This window comes from Tamandua tetradactyla, chromosome 4 (assembly GCF_023851605.1).
Source record: "Tamandua tetradactyla isolate mTamTet1 chromosome 4, mTamTet1.pri, whole genome shotgun sequence".
NCBI classification, from domain to species: Eukaryota; Metazoa; Chordata; class Mammalia; order Pilosa; family Myrmecophagidae; genus Tamandua; species Tamandua tetradactyla.
The window spans coordinates 34,639,280-34,658,768 of record NC_135330.1 but is presented as its reverse complement, the minus strand read 5'-3'; the positions used below and the strand labels follow the sequence as shown (position 1 = coordinate 34,658,768).

The window sequence follows — 19,489 nt, the reverse complement described above, 5'->3', positions numbered from 1 at the left end:
GACAACATTTTTCATTTTTCTTTTCTTTGAAGATACCAATTAAATGCCCAAATCTGTCTGGTGTTGACCACATCTGAACAAATGCCCAAGCTGCTGTCTACATAAGTAAAGAGTACCCCAAGTGTGGAAAATAGGTCTTTTAAACATTCTTGCTCAGTTTCTCAAGAAATATACATGTGCTATTACTAGGGATTACTATTCAGATTTTCCACTTCAAATTTAACACAACTTTTAAAAAAATACACTGAACTTGGAATGCCATTTTGTAAAATAATAAAATGATGAATGTGGATGATAATTAGAGCAGTATAAAGATAATAATACTTTTTAAAGATGAGCTTAACTTACCCAAGAACACTATATATATATATATATATATATATATATATATATATATATATATGGAGGAAGCTGGGGGATTGGATCAACATTTAAGTTTAAAATAGTAAATAGTAATTTTCTAATATTTTAAGACATCAAAAATTAATAAATATCTGGCTTTACATTCTAATGATTTTATCTAATTAGATTTTATCAAATATAAAAGCTTCACCATGGGCCCAGGGAGAAGATGGCGGCTTAGTAAGGTGCGGGCATCTTAGTTTCTCCTCCAGAACAACCAATAAATAACTAGAAACAGGACAGAACAGCTCACAGAGCCACGACAGAGAACAGACACACAGTGTACCCCAGTTTGGACCGGCTGGACTGGCTACAAGACTCCGCTGCGGTGAGGTTCCCGAGCGGTGTGCGCTTCCTCGGGCCGCGGCCACTGGCGGCTGGCCCCCCTTCCTCCCTCCTTCCTGGTCTGGCTGAGAGACTCGGATCAGCGGTTCTCCAAGCCGCGGCGGCCGGTGACCGGAGCCCCTCCCACACACACAGCTTCCCGGGCCGGCTGGGAACCTAGGATCAGCGGTTCCCTGAGCCGCGGTGGCGGGCAACCGGAGCCCCTCCCACACACGCAGCTTCCCAGGCCGGCTGGGAGCCTCAGATAGGCGGTTCCCCGAGCCGTGGCGACTGGCGACTGGAGCCCCTCCCACACAAGCGGCTTTCCGGGCCGGCTGGGAGCCTCGGATCGGCGGTTCCCCAGGTGGTGGCAGCCGGCGACCGGAGCCCCTCCCCCATACGCCGCTTGCCGGAGGGAAAGGAAAGAGTCTCCAACAGTAGTAGAGACTGAGTCCAACCTAACACCAATAGTGGCATTAATGAACAGCTTCTGACTACTAAAAATAGACCCTCAGCTCAGGCAAAACTGATCAGGGCGGAAGTCGCCTATTGGGCTAACTGAAAAAGAGGAAAGGAGGCAAAACAGAGCCTTCTGCGGCTGTTTCTACGGAGGTTTCGTTGCCTCTGGGCTCAGCACTGGGATTACACAGGTTGCAACTACCCCGAACGCAGAGGCGGGCTGCTTTCAGGGCTCTCTACCACCTGAACCTTCCCCGCGGGAGGGGGGAAACGCAACTCAGGTGGAATTCCTCTCTCAAGGAATTCAGATCCCAGGACTTCACAATTTGAAGCCATTAAAACCAACCTACAACCTTTCCTCTGTCTCCACCACACACCCAGCAGCGAGAGTCTTCCAAAGTTAAAGGAGCCACAACATCTTTTGCTGGTGGGACCCGCAGACAGACAAGCACCACATACTGGGCAGGATAAGAAGAACAGAGCCCAGAGACTTCACAAGAAAGTCTTTCAACCTGCTGGGTCCCACACTCAGGGAAATCTGATTAAATGCCCAGGCGCCAGCAAAAAATAACAAATCACACCAGGAAAACTGAAGATATGGCCCAGTCAAAGGAACAAACCAATAGCTCTAATGAGATACAGGAGCTGAGACAACTAATTCTGAACATACGAGCAGAAACGGAAAACCTCTTAAAACATCAAATCAATAAATTGAGTGAGGACATGAAGAAGGCATGGGATGAACAAAAAGAAGAAATGGAAAGTCTGAAAAAACAAATCACAGAATGCATGGGAATGAAAGACACAGTAGAAGAGTTGAAAAAAACAATGTAAACCTACAATGGTAGATTTAAAGAGACAGAGGCTAGAATTAGTGAACTGGAGGATAGAACATCTGAAATCCAAAACGAAACAGAAACTATAGGGAAAAGAATGGAAAAATTTGAGCAGGGTATCAGGGAATTGAATGATAATATGAACCGCACAAATATACATGTTGTGGGTGTCCCAGAAGGAAAAGAGAAGGGAAAAGGAGGAGAAAAACTAATGGAAGAAATTATCACTGAAAATTTCCCAACTCTTACGAAAGACCTAAAATTACAGATCCAAGAAGTGCAGCGGACCCCAAAAAGAATAGACCCAAACAGGCGTTCTCCAAGACACTTACTACTTAGAATGTCAGAGGTCAAAGGGAAAGAGAGGATCTTGAAAGCAGCAAGAGAAAAACAATCCATCACATACAAGGGAAACCCAGTAAGACTATGTGTAGATTTCTCAGCAGAAACCATGGAAGCTAGAAGACAGTGGGATGATATATTTAAATTACTAAAAAAGAAAAACTGCCAACCAAGACATCTATATCCAGCAAAATTGCCCTTCAAAAATGAGGGAGAAATTAAAACATTTTCAGACAAAAAGTCACTGAGAGAATTTATGACCAAGAGACCAGCTCTGCAAGAAGTACTAAAGGGAGCACTAGAGTCAGATACGGAAAGACAGAAGAGAGAGGTATGGAGAAGAGTGTAGAAAGAAGAAAAATCAGATACGATATATATATAATACAAAAGGCAAAATGGTAGAGGAAACTATTACCCAAACAGTAATAACACTAAATGTTAATGGACTGAATTTCCCAATCAAAAGACATAGACTGGCAGAATGGATTAAAAAACAGGATCCTTCTATATGCTGTCTACAGGAAACACATCTTAGACCCAAAGATAAACATAGGTTGAAAGTGAAAGGTTGGGAAAAGATATTTCATGCAAATAACAACCAGAAAAGAGCAGGAGTGGCTACACTAATATCCAACAAATTAGACTTCAAATGTAAAACAGTTAAAAGAGAAAAAGAAGGACACTACCTACTAATAAAAGGAACAATTAAACAAGAAGACATAACAATCATAAATATTTTTGCACCAAACCAGAATGCCCCAAAATACGTGAAGAATACACTGCAATCACTGAAAAGGGAAATAGACACATCTACCATAATAGTTGGAGACTTCAATTCACCACTCTCATCAATGGACAGAACATCTAGACAGAGGATCAAAAAAGAAACAGAGAATTTGAATGTTACAATAAATGAGCTAGACTTAACAGACATTTATAGGCCATTACACCCCACAACAGCAGGATACACCTTTTTCTCAAGTGCTCATGGATCATTCTCAAAGATAGACCATATGCTGGGTCACAAAGCAAGTCTCAACAAATTAAAAAAGATTGAAATCATACACAACACCTTCTTGGATCATAAAGGAATGAAGTTGAAAATCAATAACAGACAGAGTGCCAGAAAATTCACAAATACGTGGAGGCTCAACAACACACTCTTTTTTTTTTTTTTTTTTTGTTAAGGAAAGACAGAGAGAAGGAAGGAAGGATAGAAGGAAGGAAGGAAGGAAGAAAGGGAAACATTTTTAAACATTTTCTTGTTTTATTGTATTCTGTTTCTCCGTTTTTGTTACATGGGCTGGGGCCGGGAATCGAACCGAGGTCCTCCGGCATAGCAGGCAAGCACTTTGCCCGCTGAGCCACCGCGGCCCGCCCTCAACAACACACTCTTAAACAGCCAGTGGGTCAAGGAAGAAATTACAAGAGAAATTAGTAAATATCTCGAGGCGAATGAAAATGAAAACACAACATATCAAAACCTATGGGACACAGTAAAGGCAGTGCTGAGAGGGAAATTTATTGCCCTAAATGCCTATACCAGAAAAGAAGAAAGGGCAAAAATTCGGGAATTAACTATCCACTTGGAAGAACTGGAGAAAGAACAGCAGACTAACCCCAAAGCAAGCAATAGGAAAGAAATAACAAAGATTAGAGCAGAAATAAATGAAATTGAGAACATGAAAACAACAGAGAAAATCAATAAGACCAGAAGTTGGTTCTATGAGAAAATCAACAAGATTGATGGGCCCTTAGCACGATTGACAAAAAGAAGAAGAGAGAGGACACAAATAAATAAGAAATGGAAGAGGAGACATAACCACTGACCTCACAGAAATAAAGGAGGTAATAACAGGATACTATGAACAACTTTACGCTAATAAATACAACAATTTAGATGAAATGGACGGGTTCCTGGAAAGACATGAACAACCAACTTTGACTCAAGAAGAAATAGATGACCTCAACAAACCAATCACAAGTAAAGAAATTGAATCAGTCATTCAAAAGCTTCCCAAAAAGAAAAGTCCAGGACCAGACGGCTTCACATGTGAATTCTACCAAACATCCCAGTAAGAATTAGTACCAACTCTGCTCAAACTCTTCAAAAAAATCGAAGTAGAGGGAAAGCTACCTAATTCATTCTATGAAGCCAACATCACCCTCGTACCAAAACCAGGCAAAGATATTACAAAAAAAGAAAACTACAGACCAATCTCTCTAATGAATATAGATGCAAAATACCTCAACAAAATTCTAGCAAATCGAATCCAGCAACACATTAAAAGAATTATACATCATGACCAAGTAGGATTTATTCCAGGTATGCAAGGATGGTTCAACATAAGAAAATCAATTAATGTAATACACTATATCAACAACGCAAAGCAGAAAAATCACATGATTATCTCAATTGATGCAGAGAAGGCATTTGACAAGATTCAATATCCTTTCCTGTTGAAAACACTTCAAAGGATAGGAATACAAGGGAACTTCCTTAAAATGATAGAGGGAATATATGAAAAACCCACAGCTAATATCATCCTCAATGGGGAAAAATTGAAAACTTTCCCCCTAAGATCAGGAACAAGACAAGGATGTCCATTATCACCACTATTATTCAACATCGTGTTGGAGGTTCTAGCCAGAGCAATTAGACAAGAAAAAGAAATACAAGGCATCAAAATTGGAAAGGAAGAAGTAAAACTATCACTGTTTGCAGACGATATGATACTATATGTCAAAAACCCGGAAAAATCCACAACAAAACTACTAGAGCTAATAAATGAGTATAGCAAAGTAGCAGGTTACAAGATCAACATTCAAAAATCTGTAGTGTTTCTATACACTAGCAATGAACAAGCTGAGGGGGAAATCAAGAAATGAATTCCATTTACAATTGCAACTAAAAGAATAAAGTACTTAGGAATAAATTTAACTAAAGAGACAAAAGGCCTATACAAAGAAAACTACAAAAAACTGTTTAAAAAAATCACTGAAGAACTAAATAGATGGAAGGGCACACCGTGTTCATGGATTGGAAGACTAAATATAGTTAAGATGTCAATCCTACCTAAATTGATTTACAGATTCAATGCAATACCAATCAAAATCCCAACAACTTATTTTTCGGAAATACAAAAACCAATAAGCAAATTTATCTGGAAGGGCAGGGTGCCCCGAATTGCTAAAAGTATCTTGAGGAAAAAAAACGAAGCTGGAGGTCTCACGCTGCCGGACTTTAAGGCATATTATGAAGCCACACTGGTCAAAATAGCATGGTATTGGCATAAAGATAGATATATCGACCAATGGAATCGAATAGAGTGCTCAGATAAAGACCTTCTCATCTATGGACATTTGATCTTTGATAAGGCAGTCAAGTCAATTCACCTGGGACAGAACAGTCTCTTCAATAAATGGTGCCTAGAGAACTGGATATCCATATGCAAAAGAATGAAAGAGGACCCGTATCTCACACCCTATACAAAAGTTAACTCAAAATGGATCAAAGATCTAAACATTAGGTCTAAGACCATAAAACAGTTAGAGGAAAATGTAGGGAGATATCTTATGAAACTTACAATTGGAGGTGGTTTTATGGACCTTACACCTAAAGCAAGAGCACTGAAGAAAGAAAGAAATAAATGGGAGCTCCTCAAAATTAAACACTTTTGTGCATCAAAGAACTTCATCAAGAAAGTAGAAAGACAGCCTACACAATGGGAGACAATATTTGGAAACGACACATCAGATAAAGGTCTAGTATCCAGAATTTATAAAGAGATTGTTCAACTCAACAACAAAAAGACAGCCAACCCAATTACAAAATGGGAAAAAGACTTGAACAGACACCTCTCAGAAGAGGAAATACAAATGGCCAAAAGGCACATGAAGAGATGCTCAATGTCCCTGGCCATTAGAGAAATGCAAATCAAAACCACAATGAGATATCATCTCACACCCACCAGAATGGCCATTATCAACAAAACAGAAAATGACAAGTGCTGGAGAGGATGCGGAGAAAGAGGCACACTTATCCACTGTTGGTGGGAATGTCAAATGGTGCAACCACTGTGGAAGGTAGTTTGGCGGTTCCTCAAAAAACTGAATACAGAATTGCCATACGACCCAGCAATACCATTGCTAGGTATCTACTCAAAGGACTTAAGGGCAAAGACACAAACGGACATTTGTACACCAATGTTTATAGCAGCATTATTTACAATTGCAAAGAGATGGAAACAGCCAAAATGTCCATCAACAGAAGAGTGGCTAAACAAACTGTGGTATATACATACGATGGAATATTATGCACCTTTAAGACAGAATAAAGTTATGAAGCATGTAATAACATGGATGGACCTACAGAACATTATGCTGAGTGAGTTTAGCCAAAAACTAAAGGACAAATACTGTATGGTCCCACTGATGTGAACCGACATTAGAGAATAAACTTGGAATATGTCATTGGTAACAGAGACCAGCAGGAGTTAGAAACAGGGTAAGATAATGGGTAATTGGAGCTGAAGGGATACAGACTGTGCAACAGGACTAGATACAAAAACTCAATAATGGATAGCACAATAATACCTAATTGTAATGTAATTATGTTAAAACACTGAATGAAGCTGCATCTGAGCTATAGTTTTTTTTTGTTTTTGTTTTTTGTTTCTTTAATATATTTTTGTATTTTTTATTTTTATATTTTTCTTTATATTATCATTTTCTTTTTCTGCTGTCTTGCTATTTCTTTTTCTAAATCGATGAAAATGTACTAAGAAATGATGGTCATATATCTATGTGATGATATTAAGAATCACTGATTGCATATGTAGAATGGAATGATTTCTAAATGTTGTGTTAATTTTTTTTAATTAAAAAAAAAAGCTTCACCTTTCAGTTCTTTATCCTCTTATAGCACTAGAGTACTATTTTTTATTTATTTATTTTTTTAGGTGCATGGTCTGAGAATCAAACCCAGGTCTCCTGAATAGAAGGAGAGATTTTACCACTAAATCATCCATGTACCCTCTCATAGTATCATCACTTGCCTCTTCCAAAGCACTTATTCACCATCACCCTACCCAAATTTAAAGTTTTTTCAGGAATGGAATCTTAGCTTATTCATGTGTGTATTGCCCAGAATTCATTGCAAAGAATTGGCAACCAACAAATTTTGCAGAATTAAATCAATGAAAGAATAGGCTGGAATAAAAAAACTGGTAAAAAAGCACTTTAGAGTTATGTGACCAGTAAATTAATTACCGTGCCTAATAAGAACAATCTTAGGAACAATAACATAGACCAAATTATACTTGACATTTGTGCGAATGGGCACATAATTATGTCTATACTTATTTAAGGAAAATAGTATATATACAGGATTCAGTCTATCACAAAATATAATTTTCCAGAAGAAAGTTTTTGGAAAGTCCATGCAAATTTATCTCTGTCTCTCAACTTTTCTTTTCATTGCTGAAACATCCCATTTCTATACTCAACCCTATCCTTTTTTCTTATCTTCTCTTTAGAAAACTTTTATCTCTATAGGAGGAGTCTTTGTACTTGCATCTTTAATTATAAGTAAACTTTAAGAAGTTTTCAATACCTGCACCAGTTTCTTTTCCTGTCCCCATGTATTTATTTTCTCTTCCTTTTCCAAGTAAAAATAAAAAAAATTTTTTATTAAACGGAATAAAAAATTTTCTGTGCACCTACCTATATTTAGGATACTGTACAAGCCTTTGAGATAAAATAAGGATGACCAAGATAGGCTTTTACCTTCTTGGGGCATTTACTTCAAGAAGAAAATGACAAGTGAACAACTAACTACAATGCAATAAAGAATCACATAAACATTCTGTTCATCACTTCAAATTTTAAAAATAAAAATATATCCTATGTATCCCTGAAAACAACACACAAGACAAATTAAAAAAAAAATCACAGTACAGAATGATGGGTTCAGTATGCTAATAACTATTAAAGGATAAAGAAAAAAAAAATGTTCATATGTACACACCCAAGTTTGTACACTTATTTGCTTGTGCATGCAAAAAATATCTGTGGAAGGAAACACAAATTGTTAACACACATAACTTCCAGAAAGAGGACCGGGTGGTTGGAGTACAAGAGTGACAGAGACATTTCAGGTATGCCTTTTTCATCTTTTGAACTGTGAACCAAGTAAATTTATTAAGTATTCAAAACAAGTCAAATTAAAAGTTTACTTTACAATATAGATTATTAAGGTGCCTTTTACTTACACTGCTAACAAGTTGAGAGAAAGTAATTCTTCACTGTTGCTAAAACTAAATCCATTGCTTAAGACATCAGAAAACATTCTGTAATGATTTCTCAAAAGTAAGCTATATTTCATAAATTAACCCCCTAAAAGTTGTATTTATAAAATATTTTATATGAAAATTAGGATGTTAAAAAATTCATGAAAGAAATATACAAAACCCGGTCACCAATTCAAAGAAATTTATATGAGATTTTCACTAGTTCATGAGTTATTTGTTGTTTTTGTTAAATTTTTAGGTTTGTAAAAATTATTAAATAAAATATGAATTCAAATTGATTATCTCAAATTTGCCTTAGTGGAATAAACTTTGGTATTTCAGAACTTTACCTTGTACAATGAACAAATCTAAAATGTATAATCTACATTTAATGGGATTGGCAAAACTACAGTAAATGTTTCTGCAAAATCACTATCTCAGAACCTACAAGAACATTTTGACCCCACAATTTGTCATTTGCTCTGTCAACAGTTGAATAACTACTACATAGTGTACTAATGACTAAAAGGATACGAAAATATTGTACTAATGATACCTTAAACCACAACAACTGTTAAAAGCACCCAAAAAAGACTTCAATTATAGATAAGAACAAAACCAAACAGGTCAGGACTAAGGTAAATCAGAACACCTCATGAGTCCAAAGGAAGAGAGCTTTATTTTGTCCAAAATCTTAATTTTCTGTACTACATAATCTAACTCAACCAGTCTGGATAGCTGTTTTAAAAATCTCAAACAGATGTGGCCTCTCTCTCCAGCCAACACAAGCAATCTCACCACCCTCCTCCTGTCTACGTGGGACATGACTCCCAGGGGTGTGGACCTTCCTGGCAACGTGGGACAGAAATTCTAGAAGGAGCTGAGACTCAGCATCAAAGGATTGAGAAAACCTTCTCGACCAAAAGGGGGAAGAGGGAAATGAGACAAAGTGTCAATGGCTGAGAGATTCCAAACAGAGTCGAGAGGTTATCCTGGAGGTTATTCTTACACATTAAGTAGATAACACCTTGTTATTCAAGATGTAATGGAGAGGCTGGAGGGAACTGCCTGAAAATGTAGAGCTGTGTTCCAGTAGCCATGTTTCTCGAGGATGACTGAATAATGATATAGCTTTCACAATGTGACTGTGTGATTGTGAAAACCTTGTGTCTGATGCTCCTTTTATCTACCTTGTCAACAGATGAGTAGAACATATGGAATAAAAATAAATAATAGGGGGAACAAATGCTAAAATAAATTTAGTTTGAAATGCTAGCGATCAATGAAAGGGAGGGGTAAGGGGTATGGTACGTATAATTTTTTTTTCTGTTTTTGTTTTATTTTTCTATTGTCTTTTTCTTTTTCTGAATTGATACAAATGTTCTAAGAAATGATGAATATGCAACTAAGTGATGGTATTGTGAATTACTGATTATATATATGTTGATGTTTTAGTTCATTTGTTAAATTATTTTTAATTAATAAATAAATTTAAAAAAAAACAAAACTCAAAAACACAGAGCCCAGAATGGGAATGAGGGCTTGTAAATCTGTATAGCTTAATGTAATATCCAAATACATCCCAGAGTATGTTGTGTAGATAATTAAAAAGTGGTGGCAATATTTTACAATAAAAGTATGTTTAAAAAGAAAAAAGGTTTTGGCAAAGTCCCTTAAGGGATAGGAAAACAAAAAGGACCCATTAAGCTTTACCACCCAGGAAACCCTTGATACTGTCTCAAACATTACGGACTACCAAGTCAGTAGGTCAAGCCCTTGATCTTATTTTGTTGTTGTTGTTGTATGATATAACATATATACAAAGCAAAGAAAGAAAAAAGTAATAGTTTTCAAAGCACTCTTCAACAAGTTGTTACAGGACAGACAGATTCCAGAGTTTGTCATGGGATACCATATCATTCTCTCAGATTTTTCCTTCTAGCTGCTCCAGAACACTGGAGGCTAGAAGTAATAAATATTTTTTTATCATCACAATCAACTTTTTCTTTTTTGTGAAAAATAACATATACAAAAAAGCAATAAATTTCAAAGCACAGCACAACAATTAATTATAGGAAAGATTTCAGAGTTTGCTATGGGTTACAATTCTACAATTTAAGGTTTTCACTTCTAGCTGCTCTAAAATATTGGAGACTAAAAGAAATATCAATAAAATGATTCAGCAATCATACTCATTTGTTAAACCCTACTTCTCTGTATATCTCCACCATCAATTTTGATCTTTCTATCCCACTTTTTAGGGATATTTGGGCTTTCTATCCTACTCTTTAGGGGTATCTGGGCTATGGCCATTCTAACTTTTTCACATTGGAAGGGCTGGCAATAATATAGGATAGGGAGATGGAACTAGCTGATGGTCTGAAGAGGCTGGATCCTCTAGGTTTCAAGGTTTATCTGGTCCAGGGACTCATCTGGAGGTGGTAGGTTTCTGAACATAAAAACTTTGTAGAGTTATATTATTGCCCTAGATGTTCTTTAGGATTGGCTGGAATGGTTTTGGTTGGGGTTTAGCAAGTTATAATAGGTAGCAATGTCTAACCGAAGCTTGTGTAAGAGTGACCTCCAGAGCAAGCCCTTAGATTTTGAGGCTTGCTCTTATGAGGCTTATTTATGTAGCAGAGAAGCTAAACCCACCTATAGTTATGCATAAAAGTTATTTTCAGAAAATCTCTTTTGTTGCTAAGATGTGGCCTCTCTTTTCTAAGCCCAATTCTGCAAGTAAAATCATTACCCATACCCCTATGTGGGACATGACATTCAGGGGTGAAAGTCTCCCTGGCAATGTGGGACATATGACTCCCAGGGATGAACCTACCCCTGGCGCTATGAGATCAACAATGTCTTCCTGACCAAAAGGGGGAAAAGAAGTGTAATAAAACAAGGTATCAGTGGTTAAGAGAGTTCAAATAGAGTCATGAGGCTACTCTGGAGGATACTCTCATGCAAGCTCCAACTAGATACTAATTGTCATGGTTTGTCAACCCCCAATCAACATTAGCCTATTAACCCTAAAGAACACCTAGGGATTTACTGAGATTCTACACAAGTTTCATGCACTGAGATTACTTTCCAGAAACCTACAACCTACAGATAGGCTCCTAGGCCAGGTACGTCCTGAAACTTTGAGGGGCCAACAGATATCAACTAGTTCCATCTCCCTATCCCATACTATCGACACCTCTTTCCAACATGAAAAAGTTAAAATGGGCAGAACCCAAATATCCCGAAAGATTGTGAGATGGATCAAAGGAGAAGGAGAAGTTATAACAGAGAAGATAAGATTTAACAAGTGAGCACGACTGCTGAATCATTATATTGATACTTCTTTCAGTCTCCAGTGTCTTGGAGCAGCTAGAAGGAAAACCCTAAAATTGTGGAACTGTAACCCACACCAAACTCTGAAGTCTGTTACAATGTATTTTGAAATGTATTCCATTTTTGGATATATATTTCTTAATAAAAAATGTAAGAAAATAATAAAACATTAAATCAATCCTGGACAAGAGAGAATTATTCAATATTCTAAAGGGAACTGCTCACAATTTTATCACAGAGTAACCAGAACACATACGTGCCAGTTTGAAAGGATTTATGTACCCTAGAAAAGCCATCTTTTAATCCTGATCTATCTTATGGGAGCAATAGTTTCTTCCAACATTTTCCAACTACAGGTTGGAGACTTGATTAGGTTATCTCCACGGAGATGTGACTAGATCAATTGTGGGTACTAAACTTGATTAGATGAAGACATATCTCCATCCTTTCTACATGGGTCTTGATTAGTTTACTGGAATCCTATAAAAGAGAAGACATTTTGGAGAGAGTTCCTTTTGAGAACAAGGAGAGAACCACAGAACCACAATAGAAGGACAAGAGAAATACAGAGTCCACCAGCGAGTGACCTGTGGCGATGAAGAAGGCAAATGGCTCCCGGGAAGCTTCATGAAGTAAGAGGCCTGGAGAAGAAGCTAGTAGACGTTGCCCTGTTAGCCAGGTGCTTTGCCAGTAGAGAAAAACCCTGAACTTCATCAGCCTTCTTGAACCAATGTATCCTTCCTGGAATGCCTTAGATTGGACATTTCTACAGACTTGCTTTTGGACAGTTTCATGGCCTTAAAACTGTAAATTAGCAATGTATTAAGTTTCCCTTTTTAAAAGCCATTCCAGTTCTGGTGTATTGCATTCTGGCAGCTAGCAAACTAAAACAGATTTTGGTGCCAGAGGAGTGGGGTGCTGCTGCTGTTTGCAAATACCAAACATGCTGGAACTACTTTTAAAATGGCTCAGTAGAAGATATGGGAGAAGTTGTGAGGAGCCTGATAGAGAAGCCCTAAGATGCTCTGAAGAGACTGTCAGTAGAAATGTGGACACTAAAGATACCTTCAACAAGGCTCTAACAGAGACGAGACATGGAAGGCTATCCTTGTTTTAAATGGTAGATAATCTGGCAAAATTGACTAGGGGCTTTGGCTGGAAGGGAGATTTTAAAAGACATGAACTTGGGTTTTCGTTCCGGGTCAAGATGGTGGCTTAACAATGTGAGCATTTTAGTTCGTCCTCCAGAACAACTATTAAATAACCAGAAACAGTGCAGAACAGCTCCTGGGGCCACGTCAGTGACCAGACACACAGTGTACCCCAGTCTGGACGAGCTGGACCGGCTGTGAGCACCCACAGAACCGTGAGCTCCCCAAGCCACGGTGGTGGGCACCCCTTCCCCACAGGCTGCTTCCCAGAGGGGAAAGGAAAGGAACTTTACCAGCAGCAGGGACTGAGCACAATCAAATGCCAATTGTGGAATTAATCAACAAATTCTGATTACTAAAAATAGGCCCCCAGCTTAGGTGAACCTGGTCAAAGCAGAGGTTGCTGATTTTTGCCCCGGCGCCAAGGGGGGCAGGGCTGATGGAAAAAGGGGGAAAAAAAAGAAGGAAACAGAGGTTTTTGTGGCTGTGTTTCTACAAAGGCTTGACTGCCTTTGGATATGGCGGCAGGACTTGTCAGGCTGCAACTGCCCCAGGCATAGGCAGAAGTGAGCTCTTTGGGGGGCTTGTCTGGAGCCTGAGCCTTCCCCAGGGGAGGGGTGAAGCAGGGGGAATCCCTTCCTCAAGGAATTCAGACACCAGGGCTTGGTAATTTGAAGCCATTAAAACCAGCCTACAACCTCTCCTCTGTCTCCACCACGCTCCCAGCAGGGAGAGTCCACCAAAGATAAAGGTACCACATCATCTTATGCTGGTGGGACCTGCAGGCAGACAAGTGCCACCTACTGGGCAGGATAAGAAAAACAGAGTCCAGAGACTTCACAGGAAAGTCTTTCAAACTGCTGGGTCTCACCCTCAGGGAAAACCAATGCAGGTGACTCTTTCCTCCTGATAGGAGGCCAGTTTGGTCTGGGAAAATCCGGCTGGGGTCTATAATATCTAACTAGACCCTCCTAAGAGTGGGGGGTGTGGGGAGGCACCATACAAGCAGGGCAAGAAACAAGAAAACAAGAACTGAAAAATTCTCCTCTGTTAAACAAAACTTAAGCTAGAGGTCCAGATAAAGCTGAACTGAATGTCAAAGAACAGATAGACAACAAATTTATCCAGCAAGAAAACCCTAGGTAAAAGAAGTGAAAGCAATTTCCAGAATAAACTAATTAAGGTAATTAAATGTCTAGATGCCAGCAAAAAATAACAAATCACATTAGGAAAACTGAAGATATGGCCCAGTCAAAGGAACAAACCAACTATTCAAATGACATACAGGAGCTGAAACAATTAATTCAGAATATACAAACAGACATGGAAAACCTCATCAAAAATCAAATCAATGAATTGAGGGAAGATATAAAGAAGGCAAAGAATGAACAAAAAGAAGAAATCGAAAGTCTGAAAAAACAAATCACAGAACTTATGGGAATGAAAAGCAAGGTAGAAGAGATGAAAAAAACAATGGAAACCTACAATGGTAGATTTCGAGAGACAGAACATAGGATTAGTGAACTGGAGGAAGGAACATCTGAAACCCGGCATGAAAAAGAAAATAGAGGGAAAAAATTGGAAAAGTATGAGCAAGGACTCGGGGAATTGAAAGACAATATGAAGCACATGAATATGAAGCACATGAATATACGTGTTGTGGGTGTCCCAGAAGGAGAAGAGAAGGGAAAGGAGGAGAAAAACTAATGGAGGAAATTATCACTGAAAATTTCCCAACCCTTATGAAAGACTTAAAATTACAGATCCAAGAAGTGCGGCGTACCCCAAAGAGAATAGATCCAAATAGACATACTCCAAGACATTTACTAATCAGAATGTCAGAGGTCAAAGAGAAAGAGAGGATCTTGAAAGCAGCAAGAGAAAAGCAATCCATCACATACAAGGGAAGCCCAATAAGACTATGCACAAATCTGTGAGCAGAAACCATGGAGGCAAGAAGACAGTAGGATGAAATATGTAAATTATTAAAGATAAAAACTGCCAACCAAGAATTCTATATCCAGCAAAATTGTCCTTCAAAAATGAGGGAGAAATTAAAACATTTTCAGACAAAAAAATCACTGAGAGAATTTGTGACCAACAGACCAGCTCTGCAAGAAATACTAAAGGGAACACTAGAGACAGATACGAAGACAGAAGAGAGAGGTGTGGAGAAGAGTGTAGAAAGGAAGACTATGAGTAAAGGTAAAAAGAAGGAAAATTAGATATGACATATAAAATCCAGAAGGCAAAATAGTAGAAGAAAGTACTACCCATGCAGTAATAACACTGAGTGTTAATGGATTAAACTCTCCAATCAAAGACATAGTCTGGCAGAATGGATTAAAAAACAGGACCCATCTATATGCTGTCTCTACTCAAAGGACATGAGGCCAAGGACACAAGTGGACATTTACACACCAATGTTTATAGCAGCATGATTTATAATTACCAAGAGATGGAAGCAGCCAAATGTCCATCAACAGACGGGTGGCTAAACAAACTGTGGCATTTACATAAAATGGAATATTATGCAGCTGTAAGACAGAATAAAATTATGAAGTATGTAACAACATGAATGGACCTTAAGGACATTATGCTGAGTGTGATTAGCCAGAAACAAAAGGACAAATACTGTATGGTCTCACTGATATGAACTGACATTAGTGAATAAACTTGTAATGTTTTGTTGATAACAGAGACCATCAGGAGATAGAAACAGGGTGAGATATTGGGTAATTGGAGCTGAAGGCATACAGATTGTACAACAGGACTGAATATAAAAACTCAGAAATGGACAGCTCAATATTACCTAGCTGTAATACAATTATGTTAAAACACTGAATGAAGCTGCGTATGAGAATGATAGAAGAAGGAGGGCTGGGGCATAAATGAAATCACAAAGAAAGATACACTATAAAGATTGAGATGGTATAATATAGGAATGCCTAGAGTGTATAATGATAGTGACCAAATGTACAAATCTAAAAAATGTTTTTGCATGAGGAAAAACAAACGAATGTCATTAATGCAGTGTGCTGAAAATAGATGGTAATTAATATTTTAAAATTTCAACTTATGTGTGAGACTAAAGCAAAAAATGTTTATTTGGTACAAATTTATACTTTGACTAGTGCATCTCCTAATATAACTTATGTAGATAGTTGGTTGAACACCTTAAGTACACGGAACTTTGTATAGGACATGAGATTTTGTTGGTTTGTCCAGGTGTTGCCCTGACGAATCACAGAGTGATTCCATCAGTGAGTGGAAATGTATTTGCAAAGTCCTCTTCAGGGAATGGTGAGAACGGGGGAAAACTCAACTTCCCCAAGTTGAATTCTTGATATTCTCACAAGTAGTGTGGGCAACCAAAGCTATCGGCTGAGCCCCCACTCTTGGGGTTTGTTCATATGAAACTTAACCCCACAGGGGATAGGTCAAGCCTACTTAAAATTAGGCCTAAGAGTCACCCCCAAGAGAACCTCTTTTGTTGCTCAGATGTGGCCTCTCTCTCCAGCCAACACAGCAAGCAGACTCACCACTCTCCCCCTGTCTACGTGGGACATGACTACCAGGGGTGTGGATTTTCTGGCAGTGTGGGACAGAAATCCCAGAATGAGCTGAGATTCCGCATCAAGGGATTGAGAAAAACTCTAGTATGAGCTGAGACCCAGCATCAAGGGATTGAGAAAACCTCTTCAACCAAAAGGGGGAAGAGTGAAACGAGAAAAAGTGTCAATGGCTGAGAGATTCCAAACAGAGTTGAGAGGTTATCCTGGAGGTTATTCTTCATTAAGTGGATATCACCTTGTCAACCAAGATGTAATGGAGAGGCTGGAGGGAACTGCCTGAAAATGGAGAGCTGTGTTCCAGGAGTCATGCTTCTTGATGATGATTGTATAAGGATACAACTTTCACAATGTAACTGTGTGATTGTCAAAACCTTGTATCTGATGCTCCTTTTATCTACCTTGTCAACAGATGAGTAAAACACACAGAATAAAAATAAATAATAGGGGGAACAAATGTTAAAATAAATTTAGTTTGAATTGCTAGTGATCAATGAAAGGGAGGGGTAAGGGGTATGGTAAGTAAATTATTTTTTTCTGTTTTTGTTTTATTTTTCTGTTGTCTTTTTATTTCTTTTTCTGAATTGATGAAAATATTCTGGGAAATGATCATGATGATGAATATACAACTATGTGATGATATCGTGAATTACTGAGTGTAAGTGTTGGGAATGTTTGTGTTTCTATTGCGTAATTTTTTTAATTAATAAAAAATTTTTAAAAATTAAAAAAAAAAAAAAAGACATGAACTTGGATATTTAGCAGAAGTGATTTCCAAATGTGACAGGAAAGAGATAAGCTGAGAACTGAACTCTTGGGTACAAAGAAACCAGAAACCGATGTTCTGGAAAATTGTGGGCTTCCAGGAGGGGAGACCCCAGAGAGTAGTGCCCCACATGAGGATTTAAGCAAATGTGGAACCAGTCAGCCATTTCTGAAATAGTCAGGATTTGACATGGGAGCTACCCAAGAAGGATTTGTGGAAACTCCTTACGTCTGACAGGCACAATACAAGGCTACTACATAGAAAGCCAAGAAGAGTGCTGTGGGACCTATATAAACAGAGCCACTGCCAGTCTGGACTGGGGGGCTGAGAAATGGGGCAATGTAAAAGTAAAATAACTTCAGAGGCAGAATGCTGGAGGCTGAGGTCTCAAGTCAAAAAGTGTTGGGCTGGGAGAATGGACCCACCCAAGCACAAGGAGAGGGTGAGTTTGCCCAAAGGTAGCAGATGGGTCTTCCACCTCATTGCAGTGGAAGAGTGGTGCTGCCTCAGGCCTTGGAGAGTGCAGCACACTCCTTGCGGATTGGGGAGAGCCTGCCTGCTCAACATGGAGAGGTTGAGTGTGTGCCCAGGAGATGGTAGGGAGCCCAGGTGCAGTCCCCAATGCTTGGAGAGAGTAGAGCCAAGATAAAGGTGATCTCCCCAGGGGCCCCCAGGGTTGCATTCAGAGAGAAGCAAGCCACTGCTTAGGCCCTTGGAGAGGGTGGGACTGCCACTTTCTAGAGCCTCAAAGATAAATGACTCTCAGACTTTGAAATCTAACGGAGACTGCCCTGCAGGTTTTTGAGACTGCTTGGGTCCTGTGACCCCTGTGTTCCTTTCTCCCTATGGAAACGGGTATACGTACCCTATGATTATTCCTCCTTTGTATGTTGTCATCAAATAACTTGAGTTTCACAGGTCCAAAGCCAGAGGCAAATTTTGCCTTAGAAAAGACCATGCCTGTAACTAACTTTGATGAGACTGTACTGGCTTTAACTTCGTATTATATTTTTATTGTTACTGAAATGGCCTAAGGTTCTCCGATATTGTTACGGAATGAATGTATTTTGTATATGAGAAAACGTGTCTTTTTTAGGGTCCAGAGGGTGGAATGTGCTGGTTTGAAAGGAATTAAGTACCCTAGAAAAGCCATGTCTCAATCCTCATCAGTCTCATGGGAGCAACAGCTTCTTTTAATCCCTATTCCACACTGTAGGTATGGAAACTTGATTAGGTTGTCTCCACAGAGATGTGACTCAATCAGTTGTGGGTATTAAACCTGATTAGACGGAGACATGTCTCCACCCATTCTATGTGGATCTTGATTAGTTTACTGGAATCCTATAAAAGAGAAGACATTTTGGAGAGATTTCCTTTTGAGAACAAGGAGAGCGCCACAGAATCACAACAGAATGACAAGAGAACCACAGAGTCTACCAGCCAGCAACATTTGTAAATGAAGAAGGAAAACATCTCCCAGGGAGCTTCATGATGCAAGAGGCCTGGAGAGGAAGCTAGTAGATGTCATCCAGTTCACCATGTGCCTTAACAGGGGAGAGAAAAACCCTGAACTTCATCGGCCTTCTTGAACCAAGGTATCTTTTCCTGGATGCCTTAGATTGGACATTTCTATAGACTTGTTTTGTAAACTAGCAACTTATTAAATTCCCCCTTTTAAAAGCTGTTACAGCTCTGATGTATTGCACTCCACAGTTAGCTAACTAGAACAGTATATCACTAGCAAGATACAGCAAGCAAAATGAAATAAAAGTGACAAGTGCTAAAACTGTACATACTAAGGTGTGTTCTAGAGGTAAAAATGACTAAGGATTTAAGGAACACATAAAAAAAGTACAAAAACTGATAATGAGAGAAAAATTATACTCATAGAAAAACACAACAGCAAAACTGTCCTTAGTTTGTCAATGACCTAAAATTGACAGAAGAAACAAATCTTAACAAAATTTTGATCTGCAGAAGTTTAGTTAGAAAAACTGAACTTGGAGGAAAT

General features: G+C 38.6%; 1 protein-coding gene across 2 annotated transcripts in view; it reads right to left on the bottom strand.

Moving 5' to 3' along the window:
• Nucleotides 1–19,489, bottom strand: part of CEP350 (centrosomal protein 350) — a 266,687-nt gene that overhangs the window by 180,424 nt on the left and 66,774 nt on the right. The window lies entirely within an intron of this gene.